Raw genomic sequence first — 21,557 nt, forward strand, 5'->3', positions numbered from 1 at the left:
AAATGGAGGAACCTCAGTTTTTTTTTTTTTTTTTTTAAGTGGGGCCTGTCTGTGGAGAAGAGAGAAGCATAAGGACGTTTGGCAGTGAAGCAAATAGAAGGGAATAGAAAATGCAGAAGTGCCCCGACACATTTGTGACCAAAGGAGCAGGAGAAAGGCTGTCCAGTAAATCACAGCATTGTTTTGTTAGTGTGGTATGCCACTGCACATAATAGCCCTATGTTTCATTTGCATAGTCTATCTTTTAATACGTGACTTTTATTTATTTATTTATTTGTTTATTGTATGATAAGCTCTTTACTGTACTGTGTGCATTGGAGTAAAATATCTTCCCCTCACATGACATGGAAACGTGAAAACATGCAAGGCAAGACCTGTAGGAAACTAGACGATGAAGAATGCTCTTCTTGAGTCCGCTTTTATTTGGGGGGGAAAAAAGTGTCTACACGCTTTGATCAGCCTAGCTTACACAATACTAAAGAAAATTCTAATTTGGTGGCAGTGGCTTACATTACACATCTACACAAAGTTCTGTTTACTAAGGTCAAAGGTAACAGGTTTTGAGGTGTTTTTTTCCCCATAAACCTCTATTCAATCTGAACTTATTTTGCAGCCAAAGGAGTCGCCCCCTTGTGGCCATCTTTCATAAACTTCTATGGTTTCAAGAACTGGATTAGTTCAGAAACATCAGACAGTTCACCACAATCAAGTACAGGTGGGTGGTTTAAAACCCTAAAACACCTGAAGGCACGCTTATTAAATTAATTGTTGGAGGCTTTGAGCAAGGTAGTGACCTGGTGACTGCCTGCGTTGCGCATCTGGCACCCCTGCTGGTTTTAAAGCTCGCTCTCTGAGTGCGCAAATCCCACAGCCGTCTGTTTTGTGTGCTCGTGAGATCCGCTTTAAAATCACGTTTGTTTAACCCTCCCCACCATAAACCGTGAGCCAGTAATCATGCACAGACGTGCACCAACGTGCTTTTGAGCCCATATTTCTTGGCGGATTACAGCTGCACACCGCCCCACCCCTTTACAAACATCATCACTACCACTGTACCTAAATCAGGAAGCACCGACACGTTTTTCTTTTTTTTTCCCCCCCTCTTTTTTTTTATTGTTGTTTTTTTTTTCTTTCTAACGGAGACACTTTGGTGATTACAGTAACTGCGAACCATAAGGGCAAAAGGCGTTATCGTCGATGCTGCTGAGGACCACCGCTGACCGCAGCTAAAAGAAGACTGACACTTCGCTTCATCCGGTACAGGGCACAGCTGTGGATGCATTTGACACAGGCTAAGCGGAGAAGGGTACGTGCACAGTCAAATTGGTAAAATTCACCCCAAAAACAAAAAACATGCAAGAAAGTAAGTGTGAAGACAGTCACACACACACACACACACACACAAAAGGGATACGACACTGTTTACTGTTTCTGTAGAGCGCAGCTCTTGCGGTGTGGCGATAGTAAACATGTTTCTCTCGTCGACGCGTTTAGAGCTCGTAAACGGGCCGAAGCGAAAACAGGCTCGGAATCTGGTTTGGGACTCACTATGTGACAGCCACGGAGTGCGAGTTGATTAATCACCATTGTCGCCAGACTGTGCTGCTGTGGTTGTCATGTGCTTTGGCTGCGTCCCCCCACAACTCCCCCGTCCTCGCTACCTTTCCTCGCCCTCCGAGCACGGTTAACATATCGTGGGTTTTTTACACTTCTTTGCTTACTGGCAACATAACGAAGCGTTTTGTGTGAGACTAAAGACTTTTTCACAATCAACATATAGATGTCTTCAATTCGGCGCACATCCAGCGCGACAAGGAGGAAATTAATCTTGTAAATTTTAGGTGTTTTTATTTGCTTCATTTGTTGCTACCGGAAGCGCCACTTTGTGTTTGGTAGCAGTCGCCCACTGGGCTAGCAGCGAAAGGAACAGTTGCGTTTAAACATTTTTAATATCGCTTTCGATAGATGGTTTATATATTTTCAGAATTTATTCGTAGCTTAAATCAACTCGTTATGTCATGTTTCTCTAGCCACGAAAACACGCACCAAACTGGGGCACCTTTAAATGGCCAGATTTTGAATTGGGTTTTGCATTGAACCTTAAGGGCTGCAACAGTGTACAGAATTCTGGTTAAATGTCATTTTACTGACTACACTAAAGCATACATGCATAAACAAGTCCGTGTGGGCACTTGATGTTTCCACAGTTGCACTAACTGCGGTCAGCACTGCTACAACAGTTTGTTTCTAAAGTTATACAAGTGTTTAATTGTACATTATGGGGCGTGTTTGTCACGGGTTAAAGGTTTAACCGTCATGGTGTTTCGATGCAAAGCTGGAGGAAATGAAGTATTGCATCAATTTGCATCCAAAGCAAAGGCTGTTCTGCAGCAGGCAAAACAGACCTGTGACAGAAACCATGAGCCTCTGTAGGACTAAAGGAACACAGCAGCTTTTTAGCCCCACACTGTTGGTGCATAGAGCAGCAGCTCAAGACTCAATGATAAGATTTCAGCTATATGCGCATTTTTACACTTTGTCTGTTAGTTTTATATAAAAATTAACATTGAAGCTCAAAGCTGTTATAACACTCACTTATTGCTGCTTTGCTCGAGCTCTAAATAAAGCATTTACGCATGAGTGGGTGTGTGTGCCTGAACTACAGTGATTTATTAAAGCCTGATGCCCCTCTAGGCAGGGAACACTGTGCAAGATAACCTCTGGTTTTGTTTGATAGGAAATGACATGTAGGTTTAATCCTCACCTTTTTCTATTTTTCTTTTGAATGACGTTAAAAAGTCATTGCAAGATGACGCAATTGCACTGCTGTTTCAGTTTTGGTGCAGATTGAAACCTCTGGATATTTTTAGAATCACTAACTACACACACATGCACACAGTTCGTACTGTGTGCATGTGTGTGTAGTTAGAATCACTAACTACACACACATGCACACAAGTCGTACTGATGCTGTGAGGTGAGCAGCTTAGCCTTCACAAAGTTTGAGAAGGCGGCTCTTGTTTTCCTGCAAATACCTGAGCTGTGAAGGCCACAGGAATGCATTCCTTTGCATGTTGTAGGATTTGTCTTGGCCAGGAGGGAAAATGCCAAGGGGTTGGCTCACAAAGTCACATGTCCCAGCTGGCATTCCTTTGTCTTTATGAACATGCTAAGCAAACACCAGGGAGTCCTGAGTGTAAATTTTGCAATCAGTTGTGCAAACACTCGGAAGTTTTCCATACTGAGCGATGCTTTCCGCCCTGTCGCTGCACATGCACTGCATCCACTTGCTGCATCTGTGTTTTACAGGTGATCTGCTGAGGTTTGTCAACTTCCGTGCTCGCAGAGTCACAAACTTCCTCCCGTTTCTCACTTCCCCTCCTGTCTGTGCCTGTTCTTGGCAGACAGGTTGAGTCGCATTACCTGAGGAATGAGCACCTCCAGTGGAGCTGCACAATCATTCTGTTACTTTTTCCCAAGGCGTGGTGTTGGCAGTGTGCTCTACGTGATATTCGGACAGCGTGTGTTGCGCCACAGCCTTGAAAGTGTTGCTTAAATGTTTTTCCTGAGGGCAGGGAAGGGCAATGAATTTTCCCCAAGGGGCCACATGAGAAACTGGGACTGTTGTGGAGGGCCATGCCAAGAATCTGAACTTGGGTGTGCTCAATATTCATTTTATCTCTTTTTGAGCTGTAAGACTAAATGTTATAGTTTGGCCCTAATTGTGGCCCCTTGGAAAAATTAATTGCCCACCCCTCCTCTAGATCCAAGCTGAGACATTATAGACAGCAAATCCCAGGTTGCAGGGGTCATACAGCTTCATTGTGGATTAAGCTTTGCTTCAGGCTCCAGGTTATCTCAGTAAGACACGTCTGGGAGTGACAGAAGGTGCAAAACATCTCAAAACAAACATTTGCTTGAATTAACAAAAGCAGTTGCTGTACTTGGTATTGGACCACTGGGAGTATTGTTTTCCCACCGGTCTGGTATTCCCATAATTCCCATAGAGCCATATGTATTGTTTCCAAAGGGGGGAAAAAAACACAGCGGTCTCCTCAGACATTTAAACACAATAGCAGCTGTGTATTTATATAGAATATATTCTGTGCAGTCATACCTCTCCTTCAAAACAACATCAGAGCGTGTTTACAAGATTAAGATGAGAAGTGCCATAGTCTGATGTTTTACTCAAAGCAGGGGCTGCATATCCAGATAAATCACCCAACCCCGAGACCAATTATCTCATGTTAGGAGAGCGAGAGGGCAAAGAAAGTGGTGACGCTGGTGTTTTAGACAGACAGCTGGAGCCCGCAGGCTAGCATCGCCCGTCTCTGTGGTGGAACTGCTGTGGTTCAGGCAGACGCTCACGGCCGACTGCCATTTCTTCGATGAGGAATGCTGATGAAAAATCAGAATGTGTTGAAGAGTTTAAATTAGTTCAAAGTAAAGATGCTGCAGTTTTAGAGAGAGAACCCTGACAATCTGATCTGATGAATCTCTGTGAGCAAGCAGCTATGAGGAAGAACTCCCTTTTAACAGGAAGAGACCTCCGGGCGAACTAGGCTCAGGGAGGGGCAGCCATCTGCTGCAGACGAGACGGCCGAAGAGAGGAGCGTAGAGAGACCACAAAACACAAAATTTTCAGCCATAGGGCCGGAGCTAGGTGATTCATTTTTTAAATGTTCAAATGCTAGAGTAAGGGGGGATTTTATTTTTATTTATTTTTTTTTAAGTGATTAATCTCCATATTATTGTGTTCAGGATAACAGAAAAATTCCATCGCAACACTGTAGAGAACGTGTCCCACAAAATCAAAATCCATTTAGTTTTAAGACCAAGAAAAATGCCAAATTCTGACATTTCCGAAGCTTACCATAAAATTTGGGGCATGTTTGTTTTAAAATGAGTTTTAATTCATCTCATTTTTAACTGCCCAATTGGTTAGTCATTGGGCAGTCCAGGAAACCTACAAAAAGCATCCTTTACTTCTGGTTCTTATCTAAACCACCAGCACGTTGATTTCAAGGGGTTTTGGCAGCCTGACTTTATCTCCCTAGTCATCATGTAGACCTGTGCTAGTTTTTCCATTTTCCAGTCTTCATGATGATTCAGCATAAGAAGGAACTATTCACACATAGGTGTGTGTGTGTGTGTGTGTGAGAGAGAGGGGGAGTGGGAACAGAGCAAGGATGTGCTGAGTGAAATCAATAAAACAGCAATTAAAAAAAACAAATTACATATGTTGTGTTAGTGTGCTGGAATGCCACAATAATGAGAAACACTGGCTGGTAATTCGATTCCCCAGCTCCTCCAATCCACATGTTGAGTTGTCCTCGGACAAGATGCTGAACCCCAAATTTCACCCCACCGCTCCATCGGAGTGCGAGTGAGTGTCTGAAATATAAAAGTGCTTAAGTGCATAGAATAAAGCTGTGTGTGTGTGATTGAGGTTTCTGGAAGTGCTGTGAGTGCTCAGCAAGAGTACAAGAGTGCTATATAAATACCAGTCCATTTACCATTTATACTTAGGTGGTCGTTCATATACCTGAGTGACCCACAACAAAGCAAACTATGAGTAGCATCAAATCAACGCTACCCCATAAAATGCAATAATAACATTAATAATAAAACAAGTGAAACACTGTACATGCTGAATGGGCTCAGCTTCCTTAGGAAATGGAGCCTGCTCATCTCCGTTTTGTGTACAGCCTCTGTGTGCACACTTCAGCCTGTTAAAGTGGGCGCCCAGGTACTCGTACTCCACCACATCAGCATCCTGTTCCAAGATAGACCGTGGTCGCACAGCCGTCCTCTTCCTTCTGAAGTTGATCACCATCTCTCTGGTTCACATTGAGAACCAGAAGATTCCTCCCACACCACAAAGTCATCCACTGGTGCTATGCACTCCTCCTCACATCCAGCCACTGTAGAATCAGAGTATTTCTGATGGTGGCGTGACCTGGACTTGCACTGAAAATCTGAGGCGTACAAGGTGAACAGGAATGGAGACAGTTGCCTGCAGACTTCCTAAGTATTTAATAGCAATTTTAGGCGAATTAGCTGGAAATGCTAACTGTTGCAAATTAAATACACAATTTTATCCATTTATCACTTGGTGTTGGCTCTCACTGCGGTATTGTATCACTTCCTGTTCCTGTTTCGGAGCACAGTGTTTTGCTGTCTGTTAGCTGTTATATCTGTATAACTCGATTTATCTGGATAATAACATATTTTAGTGTAATCTTCACCTACTTTAAATAGCATACTCTTTGCTGAATCACCTGTATTCACATTACTCACTTTATTTGTTTTTAGAAATTCGCTAGCTTAGCTCAGCTAGTAGCTTAGCCCTTAGCCGACTCACTACCAGCATGGCTTCTTCTCCTGTCTCTCCTGCACTTTCCTGCTCTGGGTGTCACATGTTTAGTTACTCCTCGGCCTCCTTTAGCAGTAACGGTACTTGTAATAAATGTAGTCTGTTTGTAGCTCTGGAGGCCAGGCTTTTTGAACTGGAGACTCGGCTCCGCACCCTGGAAAATCCTACATCTAGCCAGGCCCCTGTAGCGGGTGCGGACCGTGGTAGCTTAGCCGCCGTTAGCTCCCCCCCAGCAGATCCCGAGCAGCAGGGAAAACAGGCCAGCTGGGTGACGGTGAGGAGGAAGCGTAGTCCTAAGCAGAAGCCCCGGGTACACCACCAACCTATTCACGTCTCTAACCGTTTTTCTCCACTCGGCGACACACCCGCCGAGGAACAAACTCTGGTTATTGGTGACTCTGTTTTGAGAAACGTGAAGCTAGAGACACCGGCGACCATAGTCAAATGTCTTCCAGGGGCCAGAGCAGGCGACATTCATGGAAATTTGAAACTGCTGGCTAAGGCTAATCGTAGATTTGGTAAGATCGTTATTCACGTCGGCAGTAATGACACCCGGTTACGCCAATCGGAGGTCACTAAAATTAATATTGACTCGGTGTGTAACTTTGCAAAAACGATGTCGGACTCTGTAGTTTTCTCTGGGCCCCTCCCCAATCAGACCAGGAGCGACATGTTTAGCCGCATGTTCTCCTTGAATCGCTGGCTGTCTGAGTGGTGTCCAAAAAATGACGTGGGCTTCATAGATAATTGGCAAAGTTTCTGGGGAAAACCTGGTCTTGTTAGGAGAGACGGCATCCATCCCACTTTGGATGGAGCAGCTCTCATTTCTAGAAATCTGGCCAAATTTATTAACCCTCCTAAAAACTGACTACCCAGGGTTGAGACCAGGAAGCAGAGTTGCAGTCTTACACGCCTCTCTGCCGCTTCTCTCCTCCTGCCATCCCCCCAAAACCCCATCCCCATAGAGTCGGTGCCTGCTCCCAGACCACCAAACACCAAAGCTAAAATAAGCAAAAAGCTATTTAAGCATAAAAATTCAAAAACAATAAATAATACAGCTTCATCAACTGCACCAAAGAATAAAACAATTAAATGTGGATTGTTAAACATTAGGTCTCTCTCTTCCAAGTCCCTATTAGTAAATGATTTAATAATTGATCAACGTATTGATTTATTCTGCCTTACAGAAACCTGGTTACAGCAGGATGAATATGTTAGTTTAAATGAATCAACACCCCCGAGTCACAGTAACTGTCAGAATGCTCGAAGCACAGGTCGAGGAGGAGGATTAGCTGCAATCTTCAATTCCAGCTTATTAATTAATCAGAGACCCAGACAAAGTTTTCATTCTTTTGAAAGCCTGACTCTTAGTCTTGTCCATCCTAATTGGGAAAATCAAAAAGCTGTTTTATTTGTTATTATCTATCGTCCACCTGGTCCCTACTCAGAGTTTCTGTCTGATTTCTCAAACTTTTTATCTGATTTAGTGCTCAGTTCAGATAAAATAATTATAGTGGGTGATTTTAACATCCATGTAGATGCTGAGAATGACAGCCTCAACACTGCATTTAATCTATTGTTAGATTCAATTGGCTTCTCTCAAAATGTAAAGGAGCCCACCCACCACTTTAATCATACTCTGGATCTTGTCCTAACATATGGCATAGAAACAGAAGACTTAACAGTATTCCCTGAAAGCCCCCTCCTGTCTGATCATTTCTTAGTAACATTTACATTTACTTTAATGGATTACACAGCAGTGGGGAATAGGTTTTATTACAGTAGAAGTCTTTCTGAAAGTGCTGTAACTAAGTTTAAGGATCTAATTCCTTCATTGTTATGCTCTTCAGTGCCATGTGCCAACACAGTGCAGAGCAGCTACCTAAACTCTGCTCCCAGTGAGGTTGATTATCTCGTCAATAGTTTTACATCCTCACTGCGTATAACTTTGGATACTGTGGCTCCTCTGAAAAGGAAAGCTTCAAATCAGAAGTGCCTGACTCCGTGGTATAATTCACAAACGCACAGCTTAAAGGAGATAACCCGAAAGCTGGAGAGGGAATGGCGTCTCACTAAATTAGAAGATGCTCATTTAGCCTGGAAAAAGAGTTTGTTGCTCTATAAAAAAGCCCTCCGTAAAGCTAGGACATCTTACTATTCATCATTAATTGAAGAAAATAAGAACAACCCCAGGTTTCTTTTCAGCACTGTAGCCAGGCTGACAAAGAGTCAGAGCTCTGTAGAGCCGAGTATTCCTTTCACGTTAACTAGTAGTGACTTCATGGATTTCTTTACAAATAAAATTTTAGACATTCGAGAAAAAATTATTCATAACCATCTCAAAGATTATTCTTCATGTTCGGCTGCTTTCAGCACTGCTGGTATTTGTTTAGACTCTTTTGCTCCAGTTGATCTTTCAGAGTTAACTTCAATAGTTACTTCCTCCAAACCAGCAACATGTTTGTTAGATCCCATTCCTACTAGACTGTTCAAAGAAGTCTTTCCAGTTATTGATGCTTCAATCTTAAAAATTATCAATCAGTCTTTATTAGTTGGCTATGTACCACAGACCTTCAAGGTGGCTGTAATTAAACCTCTGCTTAAAAAGCCATCACTTGACCCAGCTGTCTTAGCTAATTATAGGCCAATCTCCAACCTTCCTTTTCTCTCAAAGATTCTTGAAAGAGTAGTTGTAAAACAGCTAACTGATCATCTGCAGAGGAACGGTTTATTTGAAGAGTTTCAGTCAGGTTTCAGAATTCATCACAGTACAGAAACAGCATTAGTGAAGGTTACAAATGATCTTCTTAGAGCCTCTGACAGTGGACTCATCTCTGTTCTTGTCCTGTTGGACCTCAGTGCAGCTTTTGATACTGTTGACCATAACATTTTATTACAGAGATTAGAGCTTGCTATAGGTATTAAAGGTACTGCACTGCAGTGGTTTGAATCATATTTATCTCATAGACTCCAATTTGTTCATGTAAATGGGGAGTCTTCTTCAGACAGTAAGGTTAATTATGGAGTTCCACAGGGTTCTGTGCTAGGACCAATTTTATTTACATTATACATGCTTCCCTTAGGCAGTATTATTAGAAAGCACTGCATCAATTTTCATTGTTATGCAGATGATACTCAGCTTTACCTATCAATGAAGCCAGATGACACACATCAATTAATTAAACTGCAGGAATGTCTTAAAGACATTAAGGCCTGGATGACCTCTAATTTCCTGCTTCTAAATTCAGATAAAACTGAAATTCTTGTTCTCGGCCCCACAAATCTTAGAAACATGGTGTCTAACCAGATACTTACTCTGGATGGCATTACTTTGGCCTCCAGTAACACTGTGAGAAATCTTGGAGTCATTTTTGACCAGGATATGTCCTTCAATGCACATATTAAACAAATATGTAGGACCGCTTTTTTGCATTTGCGCAATATTTCTAAAATTAGAAACATCCTTTCTCAGAGTGATGCTGAAAAGCTCATTCATGCATTTATTACTTCTAGGCTGGATTATTGTAATTCATTATTATCAGGCTGTCCTAAAAGCTTTCTGAAAAGCCTTCAGCTGATCCAAAATGCTGCAGCTAGAGTACTGACAGGGACTAGAAAGAGAGAGCATATTTCTCCCATATTGGCTTCTCTTCATTGGCTCCCTGTTAAATCTAGAATAGAATTTAAAATTCTTCTCCTCACATACAAGGTCTTGAATAATCAGGCACCATCTTATCTCAAAGACCTCATAGTACCATATCACCCCAACAGAGCACTTCGCTCTCAGACTGCTGGCTTACTTGTGGTTCCTAGGATACTTAAGAGTAGAATGGGAGGCAGAGCCTTCAGCTTTCAGGCGCCTCTTCTGTGGAACCAGCTTCCAGCTTGGATTCGGGAGACAGACACCCTCTCTATTTTTAAGATTAGGCTTAAAACTTTCCTTTATGATCAAGCTTATAGTTAGGGCTGGATCAGGTGACCCTGAACCATCCCTTAGTTATGCTGCTATAGGCCTAGGCTGCTGGGGGGTTCACATAATGCACTGTTTCTCATTCACCTTATTTACTTTGTTTATACTCCACTCTGCATTTAATCATTAATTGATATTAATCTCTGGCTCTCTTCCACAGCATGTCTTTTCTCTCCCCTCAGCCCAACCGGTCGCGGCAGATGACTGCCCCTCCCTGAGCCTGGTTCTGCTGGAGGTTTCTTCCTGTTAAAAGGGAGTTTTTCCTTTCCACTGTCGCCAAGTGCTTGCTCATAGGGGGTCGTTTTGACTGTTGGGTTTTCTCTGTATTATTGTAGGGTCTTTACCCACAATACAAAGCGCCTTGAGGCGACAGTTTGTTGTGATTTGGCGCTATATAAATAAAATTGAATTGAATTGAATTGAATTGAATTGAAATTCCACCACTTTTGTTCTGGTGATTATAGACTATCTCACGAGCCTCCAATCCCTTTACATGTAGAGTATTCCTCTTGTGTGGTTGCTGGTCAGAAAAAGGGTTTGATCATTCTGTTATTCTATTCTGTTCTATCAATGATCTTGTATCGAGTTTGCATTTGCTCCTTTTGAAGTAGCACACAAGTAGAGTTAGAGTAATTTTTCCACACAGGTTTGATTGACAGTAGTCAATGCTGCATGGAGGAACAGACTCCAGCTCCTGTTGTGTTCCTGATTCACCACATATACCCCTGATTTCTGCATTTTTTATTTTTACTTTTAGAAACCGTAATGGCTGGTTTTCTCGCATCTATTTGAATGTTCAATTTTTAGTATTAGATGAAAGCAAAGAAGAGAGAAAGGAGGTGAGGAGGCTGAAACAATCCAGGTTTGATATCAGGCTTTCTGTCATTGCTGTGCCCTTCCTCACGTACAGCTGTTAACCTTTGACCTCAAATTTCTTGTCAAGTGTACTTTCCACTGGTGCATAGGGAGAGCTATAGATCTCTTATCTCATCACCCTCCCCACCCCCCTCTGCCCACAGGCACACATATGCACACATGCTCCGTATTCATTACGTAATTGACTCTCACAGCAGAGCAACACATGGCGCAGTCACTGAGGGTTAAAAGAAGCTGTTGTGTCGAACGCACAAGAGCAAACTTTAAGTGAAACAATGGAACCAAGCGACACACGCTCCAGTTACTGACAATCCCATGTCTCTAAGCTGCTGTGTGACGATATGCCACGCAGGGGTTCTGTCAAGTTATAGAAGCTAAATGAGTACATCATTCAGAGGCCTCGTGATTCTTAATAACAGGCTTGTATGTGAGAATTGCGCGTGAGGACCTGGCTCAACAGAGATGCAGAGTGATTGCGTTCTTTTTTTTTTTTTTTTTTTTGCACTCCTCAGAAAAGAGGTAGTACCTCTTTGGTCACACGGTGATTCAGTGGAGACGAGCTAGAGAAATGCAGCATGGGCTAAAATGAACACAGCAGGATGCGCAGCAGCTGCAGCAGGGGGTGACCAAAAAATCGTATAAGTTAAACTTATAGTATGCATCTAGGGGTGGTTAATATCTATTACTAATACTAGCATTGTAGTTAATTAGTTTAGCAAAAGAGACTGGGAGCAAGTGATAAGAGCTAGATCGGGTCTTTCCTGGTGCTAATGAAGAATGTGCATATTGTTGTCAGAGTAATGGTAGGAAATACAATAGTTCTGCTTGGGTTGAGTCATTTTAAAGCAGACACTGTGGGCCAGTGTGATGCTTGCTTTTGTTAACCTTAAACACTCCATACCAGAAGCTGGCTTAGGCAACAAGCCTGAAGCAGAATCATTAATGACTGTTTATTGTGAAAGACCTTCTGGTCAGCTACCTCATACATACTACATGTGGACGTCCTGTGTCTTAGGTCCTCTGATTGGCTTTGGTGACGAAGGTGCTTCCTCAGTATTCTCCTTTTCTGCGTCACTTTCAGACTGGTTCTCCTGTTGTGGTCGGGGCTAAGTGGCCCACATTTCTTTGCATGTTTACCAGCTGAGTATTGTTGTGAGCTGCATCATTAAGGGCTTCAAGGACAGTAGGGTTGAGAGAACTTTCAGCTGCTGCAAGTGCTAAAAACATGTCGTTAGTTGGATCCAGCAAAGCAAAATGCTGGGTCTCACTGACAGAGCAGATCAAAGAGGGCAGGGAGCAGCAGAGATGTGGTCATGGACCTAGAACTCTGGAGGGTTGCACATGTGTGAAGTTGCTGTGTTAATTAGTGTTGCATGTATTGGAGTAAACAGCACAATATTTGCCTTTGGGATATGTGGAGAAGTACAAGGTTACATAAAACAAACACTCCGGTGAAGTACCTTGAATTTCTACTTAGGTAAATGTACTGATTTATATATGTCCAAAAATGTGTTGGGGTTTATTATAGTTAACACAAAACTAGCGTGCAGTTACAGCAGAATGAAGCGGTCGGTCTTTTTATTTTGTCCAACAGTCAATACTGATAGACAAATATTCAAAAGGAGTCCTTTCTCTCATTCACACACATATTTAAGTGGGTCAGATTGGAGTCTAATTTTTATCTAATGTTTTTGAATAATTCAGGGGGTAGATACATTTACAGATATGTATACAGTATGTTAGGAAGTTTCTAATCTCTGTGCAGAATCTGTAAGCAAAGGGAAATTCTGGGGACTTTTTTTTTTTTTTTTTAGCTTTCATTTATTTCATTTTTTTTTTTTTTTTTAGCTTTCATTTATTTCATATTTATATGTAGAGTTAGTTGAAGTTTATTTTCTGAGTCGGGTTCTGAGGAGTCCTCCTGATGGCAGAGTGGATGCTCATCACAAACAGTTTGTTTCCTTTCTTCGTGAAGTGGACTACGTCTGATACAAATATGATTGTTTTTCCAGACGAGGATGTCCAATGATGACACCTCCCAAAGGAGTCAACAGCCTTTCTCATGCTTGAGTTCACAATTTTCCTGCTGTTATCAGTCCACCTTGGACTTCCGTACCTCCATGCTTGCTGCTCGTTGATGCAGGAATATGCATTTGTCGTTCAGGGGAAGTCTGCATGCACCTGGATCAGTTCCTTCTTCATTATGGATGAAAGTTTCTGGGCTGATGTGAGTCTCAAATCGTTGCCGCCGGCATGGACAACCAAAACGTCAGGGATGACTGTGTGGAAAGCTCTTCATAAAAATGAGGAAGGACGCCATTCCAGTGCATCACTCCTTTTCCAAACCACTCAACTTTGGCATCAAGTTTAAAATTCTCTCCAAACTGCTGGCATGCTGCTCGCTCTCCTCGTTTAATATAACTTGATCCAAATATCCAAACTTCAGTTACTCTCTGGTCTTCCTTCCTCTGCTTTCTCTATGTGTGGTTTTGGATATTCTGGCATCATTTTACAGTTTCAGCTGCATCACAGCAGAGAAGCAACTCAGTGTCACTGTAGATTTATGTCTATTTATTCTTCTTCTCTTTCTTTCTGGGGGGCAAATCTCCAAGATGCTTTTGCTGCTCATTGAAATTTGATTGTAGTGCCTTTTAAAAGGAGATATCTCTTCTTCATAGATCTCTATTTTCTTCTTTGCTGGGGAGAAGCTTCTCTTGGATCAACATTAACCTCAAATCTTTATTTTCAATGCAAGCTTGATGTGGGGACCGGTGGATTCTTGGTTAGGGGGCACTGGCTCCTTTCTGTGTGGAGTTTGCATCTTCTCCCTGTGTACTCTAGCTTCCTCCCACAGTCCTAAGACATGCAGTTAGTGACGTTAGGTTAATTGGTGATTCTAAATTGCCCATAGGTGTGAATGCGAGTGTTAGCCATGTGACAGACTGGCGACCTGTCCAGGATGTACTCTGCCTCTCATCCTATGGCAGCTGGGATAGGCTCCAGCCCTCCCACAACCCTGGGTGGGATAAGAGGAAGAAGATGGATGGATGGACCTGTACGGAAATTATCTGAATAATTTGTAAAATAAATAAATAAAACCGAACGGTTTCTTAAAGCTGAGAAATTGAGCTTCACACTCACGATGGGGTTATTACGGTAATTGTTGCCGGACTTCCGCGAACAGCAGGACATTTGAAGTACGTTCTGTCGCCGGTGACAGTTTTGGAAATTACTTCCCTCACCATTACTTCTGCTGTTTCAGGATGCGGTCAAAATCTTCCACGTGTTATCAAAAATGGTGTCAAGTATCGAGTATTTTCCTGAGTATTGGTATTGAGTTTGAAATTCTAATATTGCGACAACTCTGTATCTGAATGTTTCTTAATTTCAGTCTAGTCGGTTAGTATAATTCTTTTTTTCAACTAAGGAATTAGTCACCAGGAACATCTCTAATGTACACAACCTCAAGTGGTCTTTTTCCTGAATTCTTTCCCCCATCATATGGCCCACATTTTAAGCACACTGCATTTCTTCAAATGCAGATTCTTCTTTTGATTCATACCATATTTATTTCAACTTGAGCACAGCAATACTGCAAGATTCTTATTTTTAGGATGTCATTCTCTTTTAAATTTGCCAGGCTAACATTACCAACTCTGGATCATCCCTCTGATCAGAACAAGGTTCTTTTTTGTTCTTGTCTTGAATTGGTTTTCTGTGTTCACTAAAACCACACCGGTGTGGGTTTGCTGATTTTTATTTATTTATTTTTTTAAATAATGCCTGGCATCAAAGATCTTTTTTTTTCCTGTAAACACTGGCCTAACATTTTCATATTTCTTTTTGTAAATTCAAAATTCTGTTGAATTTTGGCAAAACAATCGTAGGTTTTGTCATTGTAAATGTTTTAGATTTTCTGTTTTCGTTTTTAAAAACTGCAGTCAAAAACTCTGTTGCTAAGTCAGCTTTAAACGTAAAGTAAAACTGAACAGTTTTCATTGCCTACAGCTAACAGTTTCCTCAAACTTAGATTTAAGGGCGTGATGTCGCAGTGTTTCCCATCACATTCGCTAACCTGTTGCTTTTGGAATCCCTGGAAAAGGTCGGCATCCCTGTTAGCAGGATGCTTTGCCAAGCCAGATGTTCTCAGTTTGGTACGTGTAGTTTTTGACCACCTTCTAACGGTGAGATTTTATATCTGTGGGCTTTTCTTCATTGGCTTCATACTTAAAATAACGACATATTTTGGCTCATGCACCAGATTTAAGCAATTTTTGGATGGCTGGGACAACAGTTGGATTTTCAGGCATGTCCTGTCGCCCTAACTCCACCTTCTTTCCTGCAGCTGGTGACCATAATCCATGTTCTGCTCTCAAAAGCCAGCCAGAAGCTAGAACGCAGAGATCATCAAGGCTACAGAGCAACACAAGGACCACTTTTTTCAACTGCAGCCCATTCTAATATGATGCAGCTTTGTCCCTCCACACTGTTATTATGCTTCAATCTCAATACTAGAGGGACCTCTGTATTAGTGGAGGGTCTGACCTGAAAAGCCTCTTACATTCCCTGCCCTCTTAATAAAACAAAATCTCACTATGTGTCATGGCAGGCCGCCGTGCAGGCAGGAAGGAGGACCCCAAATAGCAGACTCGGGACAGGTGTAATACATTCACTCGCTTTATTTACCCCAATCTGACAGACATTAACATGAGCTCTCCCTGGCATACACTTAACGGAGAGACGTGAAACTAACTAGACTTGACTTGAGCAAACAGACGTACATGCAGGACAGCAGAGAACAACCATCAATGACGCGACAAAGAACAAAGCAAACCCAGGGGCTTAAATACATACAGAAGGCAATGGTGGGTAACAAGAAACAGCTGGGGAACACAGGGCACAGGTGAACAGAATCTACCTAATCAACAAGGGAAGACAACTAGACAGGACACACAGGGAGTACTAAACTATCAAACTAAAACAGGAAGTAAACAAAGACATAATGCAGACTAAGCACAAACCCATAACCAACTGAAGACCCACATGAGAGAAACCAAACATACATAATCAGAGATAACCAAACATAACCAAAAGAACACAAAGCACTGGGCCACCGGCCCAGGATCATGACAGTACCCCCCCCTCAAGGGCCGGCTCCCGACGGCCGCAACGAAAAACAAAACCCCAACCAGGGTGGGAGGCGGGGGACCAGGACGGAGGGCTCGAGACAATAAGGCCAAAAGGGCAGCAAAGTCCAAAAAACGAACTAGTACAGAAACAAAGCGGCAGCACAAGGCTGGAAAAAGAGTCCAAAAACAAAACATGAGTGACCAAACACCCCAAAGACACCATTCAGGGGGCCTGCCAAGGAAACCACAAAAGTGGCAACTCAGTCTTGGGGGCCGCCCGCGCCTCCAGCGGCGGCGGCGTGGACGTGGCGTGGCTTGAGGCCGACCGCGCTCCCAGCGGCGGCGGCAGCAACGAAGAGGAGTCACTGGAGGCCGACCGCGCTCCCAGCGGCGGCGGCAGCAACGAAGAGGAGTCACTGGAGGCCGACCGCGCTCCCAGCGGCGGCGGCGAAGAGACGAGACTGGAGGCCGACCGCGCTCCCAGCGGCGGCGGCGAAGAGACGAGACTGGAGGCCGACCGCGCTCCCAGCGGCGGCGGCGAAGAGACGAGACTGGAGGCCGACCGCGCTCCCAGCGGCGGCGGCGACGACGACGACGAAGAGACGAGACTGGAGGCCGACCGCGCGGCATGCGGCGCCGACGAGGAGGGGTCACTGGAGGCCGACCGCGCTCCCAGCGGCGGCGGCGACGAGGAGGGGTCACTGGAGGCCGACCGCGGGGCATGCGGCTGGCGGCGACGGGGAGCAGACACTGGAGGCCGACCGCGGGGCATGCGGCGGCGGAGAAGGGCGACCCCGGGCTCTGGTGGGGAACCCTCGGGTGACGTGGAGCGCTCGGACTGAGCAGAGACCCCCACCGGCTCGGACTGAGCGGGACCCCCTGGCTCAGAGCGCTCGGACTGAGCGGAGACCCCCATCGGCTCGGACTGAGCGGGACCCTCGTGCGCGGAGCGCTCGGACTGAGCGGGACCCTCTGGCGCGGAGCGCTCGGACTGAGCGGAGACCCCCATCGGCTCGGACTGAGCGGGACCCTCTGGCGCGGAGCGCTCGGACTGAGCGGAGACCCCCATCGGCTCGGACTGAGCGGGACCCTCTGGCGCGGAGCGCTCGGACTGAGCGGGACCCCCTGGCTCGGACTGAGCGGAGACCCCCATCGGCTCGGACTGAGCGGGACCCTCTGGCGCGGAGCGCTCGGACTGAGCGGGACCCTCTGGCGCGGAGCGCTCGGACTGAGCGGGACCCCCTGGCTCGGACTGAGCGGAACTCCCTGGCTGCATTGCAGGGCGCGCAGCCGTCTCCTCCGACGACTGGGGCTGCTTTGCAGATAGATCGGGTGAGTCAGATGGTGAGGATGAGGGTGACAGGAGAGCTGACTGAGGGCGAGCTAGTGCTACAGGAGCGAACTGCGTGGAAGCAGACTGAGACTGGGAGGTGGCTGGAGCTACAGCAGACTGAGGCTGAGGGAGAGCGGCTGGCTGAGAGCTAGGGAAATCAGGCTGCGTGGAAACTGACCGAGAGCTAGGGAAATCAGGCTGCGTGGAAACTGACCGAGAGCTAGGGAAATCAGGCTGCGTGGAAACTGACCGAGAGCTAGGGAAATCAGGCTGCGTGGAAACTGACCGAGAGCTAGGGAAATCAGGCTGCGTGGAAACTGACCGAGAGCTAGGGAAATCAGGCTGCGTGGAAACTGACCGAGAGCTAGGGAAATCAGGCTGCGTGGAAACTGACCGAGAGCTAGGGAAATCAGGCTGCGTGGAAACTGACCGAGAGCTAGGGAAATCAGGCTGCGTGGAAACTGACCGAGAGCTAGGGAAATCAGGCTGCGTGGAAACTGACCGAGAGCTAGGGAAATCTGGCTGCGTGGAAACTGACCGAGAGCTAGGGAAATCTGGCTGCGTGGAAACTGACCGAGAGTGAGGGAGAGCTGACTGAGATGGCTGGGAGTGAGCTGAGGCTGAGGCTGACTGAGACCCTGCTGCTGCAGTTAACGCTGAAAACCGATGCGAAGGCTTGGACCTGGCTGCCCCCACCCGCGGAACAGGAACGGGTGCAGAGGTCAGCCCGTCCGTGGCTGCCCCCACCCGCGGAACAGGAACGGGTGCAGAGGTCAGCCCGTCCGTGGCTGCCCCCACCCGCGGAACAGGAACGGGTGCAGAGGTCAGCCCGTCCGTGGCTGCCCCCACCCGCGGAACAGGAACGGGTGCAGAGGTCAGCCCGTCCGTGGCTGCCCCCACCCGCGGAACAGGAACGGGTGCAGAGGTCAGCCCGTCCGTGGCTGCCCCCACCCGCGGAACAGGAACGGGTGCAGAGGTCAGCCCGTCCGTGGCTGCCCCCACCCGCGGAACAGGAACGGGTGCAGAGGTCAGCCCGTCCGTGGCTGCCCCCACCCGCGGAACAGGAACGGGGGCAGAGGTCAGCCCGTCCGTGGCTGCCCCCACCCGCGCAACAGGTACGGGTGCAGAGGACAGCCCGTCCGTGGCTGCCTCCACCCGCGGAACATCTCTTGCATGGAAATGGGTGTCTGCAGTCTTTTCTGTGGCCAAAGTATCAGAAGTAGTTTTATGGGTCTTTGAAGGAAAAGGGAGTTCAGTCCAACTCAGTATTCGCTCTACATAACTATGAGTTAATGGTGGTAATGAGTCCGTAAGCCAGGGGTGTTCTATTATTAGTCCATGAAGTCTGTGTGCTATGGCTTTCCCCTGCTTGTCACAGGGTTGCCGAAACCACTGAATGCACAATTCCAAAACATGTTTACAGGAGTCCTGCTTAAATCCCTCACTGGGCTGTTTACACAGTGGTTTACAACAATCTGGTTCCATTATTTTCTTTTGGGGTGCAAAGAAACAGGCATAGACAAAGAGTCACTCACGGACATGATTAATGGTGTATGAAGCGGTGACGGCTGTGTGGAAACCTGAAGCTGTGGTGACTGACTCCGCGGCGATTCTCTCCGACGCTGCCGGGAGCTTGGCCTTCCTCCCTCAGCGGCAGGCAGCGGCGAAGCGGAAGCGCTGGGAGGCCAGGGACCCCTGTGTCCCAGGAACCGGAAAAACGACTCCTCCGGAGTCATTCCGGGCGGCGGCTCCGGCGAAAAGTCTCTTTGCTTCCTCCGGGTTCTCGTCCTCCGTGGCTGCGGCGTGGAAAACCGCGGCGTCATACCGCACGGCTCCGGGGACGAATCATGCAGCTGCTGCCAGGAATTCCCCTTCCGCCATGGCTGCGGCGCCCGCTGAGGAGGGGAGGGACCAGTGAGCGGAGTGACAGGTGAGCGAGCGGCAGGAGACAAAAAAATTCCGCCAGTGCGGATAACTCGTGGCTTAGGAGGAGGAGGTGAGTGGCGTCGCCGGGGACCGTTCCAAAAAGCAGGTCCCCCCAGCGCCAGGCGAGTGCCACTGTAGGGGTCGGAGTCTGCGGGGTCCATTCGTGGTCGCGTCATTCTGTCATGGCAGGCCGCCGTGCAGGCAGGAAGGAGGACCCCAAATAGCAGACTCGGGACAGGTGTAATACATTCACTCGCTTTATTTACCCCAATCTGACAGACATTAACATGAGCTCTCCCTGGCATACACTTAACGGAGAGACGTGAAACTAACTAGACTTGACTTGAGCAAACAGACGTACATGCAGGACAGCAGAGAACAACCATCAATGACGCGACAAAGAACAAAGCAAACCCAGGGGCTTAAATACATACAGAAGGCAATGGTGGGTAACAAGAAACAGCTGGGGAACACAGGGCACAGGTGAACAGAATCTACCTAATCAACAAGGGAAGACAACTAGACAGGACACACAGGGAGTACTAAACTATCAAACTAAAACAGGAAGTAAACAAAGACATAATGCAGACTAAGCACAAACCCATAACCAACTGAAGACCCACATGAGAGAAACCAAACATACATAATCAGAGATAACCAAACATAACCAAAAGAACACAAAGCACTGGGCCACCGGCCCAGGATCATGACACTATGGTGTTTATACTCCCAAAAAATTATTGTTTTCTTCCTCTGTGCCTTTTTTTTGGTCAAACTGGGTGAGAACATTTTGATGAACTAACATGCTGTACAGGTAAAGGAGGGGGAAAAATGCACCACATTGTTTACTCGACTCAAATCCATCTTGTGAGTCATCGTTCTATTAAAGTCAGGTTCATGCTCCCTGGCCCTTTTGTTTGAGGAAGTCTCATTGAGGCGGAACAATCTCGCAGATTCAAAATGCTCTCGTACACAGTTGTTTGCTTTTGTTTGTAATATTTTCTTCAAAATGCAGACGTAACCATTGCACTACAGGCTGATATGATCGGAGTCTTGTTGTAGTTAAAGTTACTGCTTCCAGACTGAAGTGTCCTCAAGTGTTTTATTGCTGTGGATTTTGTAGAGTAATTCATTCTCTGTTTTGTCATAAAATGCTCACTGGTTCCTGGCTGGCAGAGTTACGCTGCAGAAAGATAATCTCTCCTTTATCTGTACAGGCCTGCAGTTAAAAAAAATAAACAGCTTTACAGTCTCCGTGCTCACTGGGAAAAGAAAGAGTGCCTTCGATGTGATTTGAAACCAATAAAGCAGGCAGCCCAGAAAAGATTGCTCTTAAGATACTATTCCAAAACGGCTTCTATAACTTTTTTTTCCCCTGTTACAAAATCTACTGGTTTTTCTTTTTGAAAAAAGGTTTTAAGGTTTGATAATCATTAAAGTGTGTAAGCTGCTGATTTGAAACTCATATAAACCCTGTATTTAACTGAAAATGGTACAAAATATTAAATGTTACAGATATTTCACTTTTAGGAAAATAAGGCTTTCCATTTTTCCTCGGTCCATATTAAATAACTTTGGCCTTAAATAACCTTCTTTTCCCCTGACATGGTAAAGTTATAATGTGCTTTTGTGGATGCAGAGATGGCGTATGTACTTTACACACCCATTCATGTCACTGAACAGGGTTTTATCAGTGAAGCTCTATTTTTATTTACACTGATCAAGCATAACATTATGAACACCTGCCTAATATTGTTTTGGCCCTCTAAAACGGCCCTGACCTGTTGAGGCATGGACTCCACTACACCCCTGAAGGTGTGCTGTGGTGTCTGCACCAAGATGTCAGCAACAGCTCCTTCAAGTCCCGTAAGCTGTGAGGTGGGGCCTCTGTGGATCGGATTTGCTCCTTTCTATCAGAACCCCCCATGACCCTGTCGCTGGTTCACC

General features: G+C 45.6%; 1 protein-coding gene across 1 annotated transcript in view; it reads left to right on the forward strand.

Moving 5' to 3' along the window:
- The first annotated feature begins 1,027 nt into the window (after positions 1 to 1,027).
- LOC115794048 (myelin basic protein-like) overlaps positions 1,028 to 21,557 on the forward strand; it is a 70,479-nt gene continuing 49,949 nt past the window's right edge. Inside the window, exon 1 of the mRNA XM_030749280.1 lies at positions 1,028 to 1,306. The gene's annotated coding sequence lies outside the window, so the exon portion shown is untranslated. The remainder of the gene's footprint in view (positions 1,307 to 21,557) is intronic.

This window comes from Archocentrus centrarchus, chromosome 16 (assembly GCF_007364275.1).
Source record: "Archocentrus centrarchus isolate MPI-CPG fArcCen1 chromosome 16, fArcCen1, whole genome shotgun sequence".
In the NCBI taxonomy this organism is placed as follows: Eukaryota; Metazoa; Chordata; class Actinopteri; order Cichliformes; family Cichlidae; genus Archocentrus; species Archocentrus centrarchus.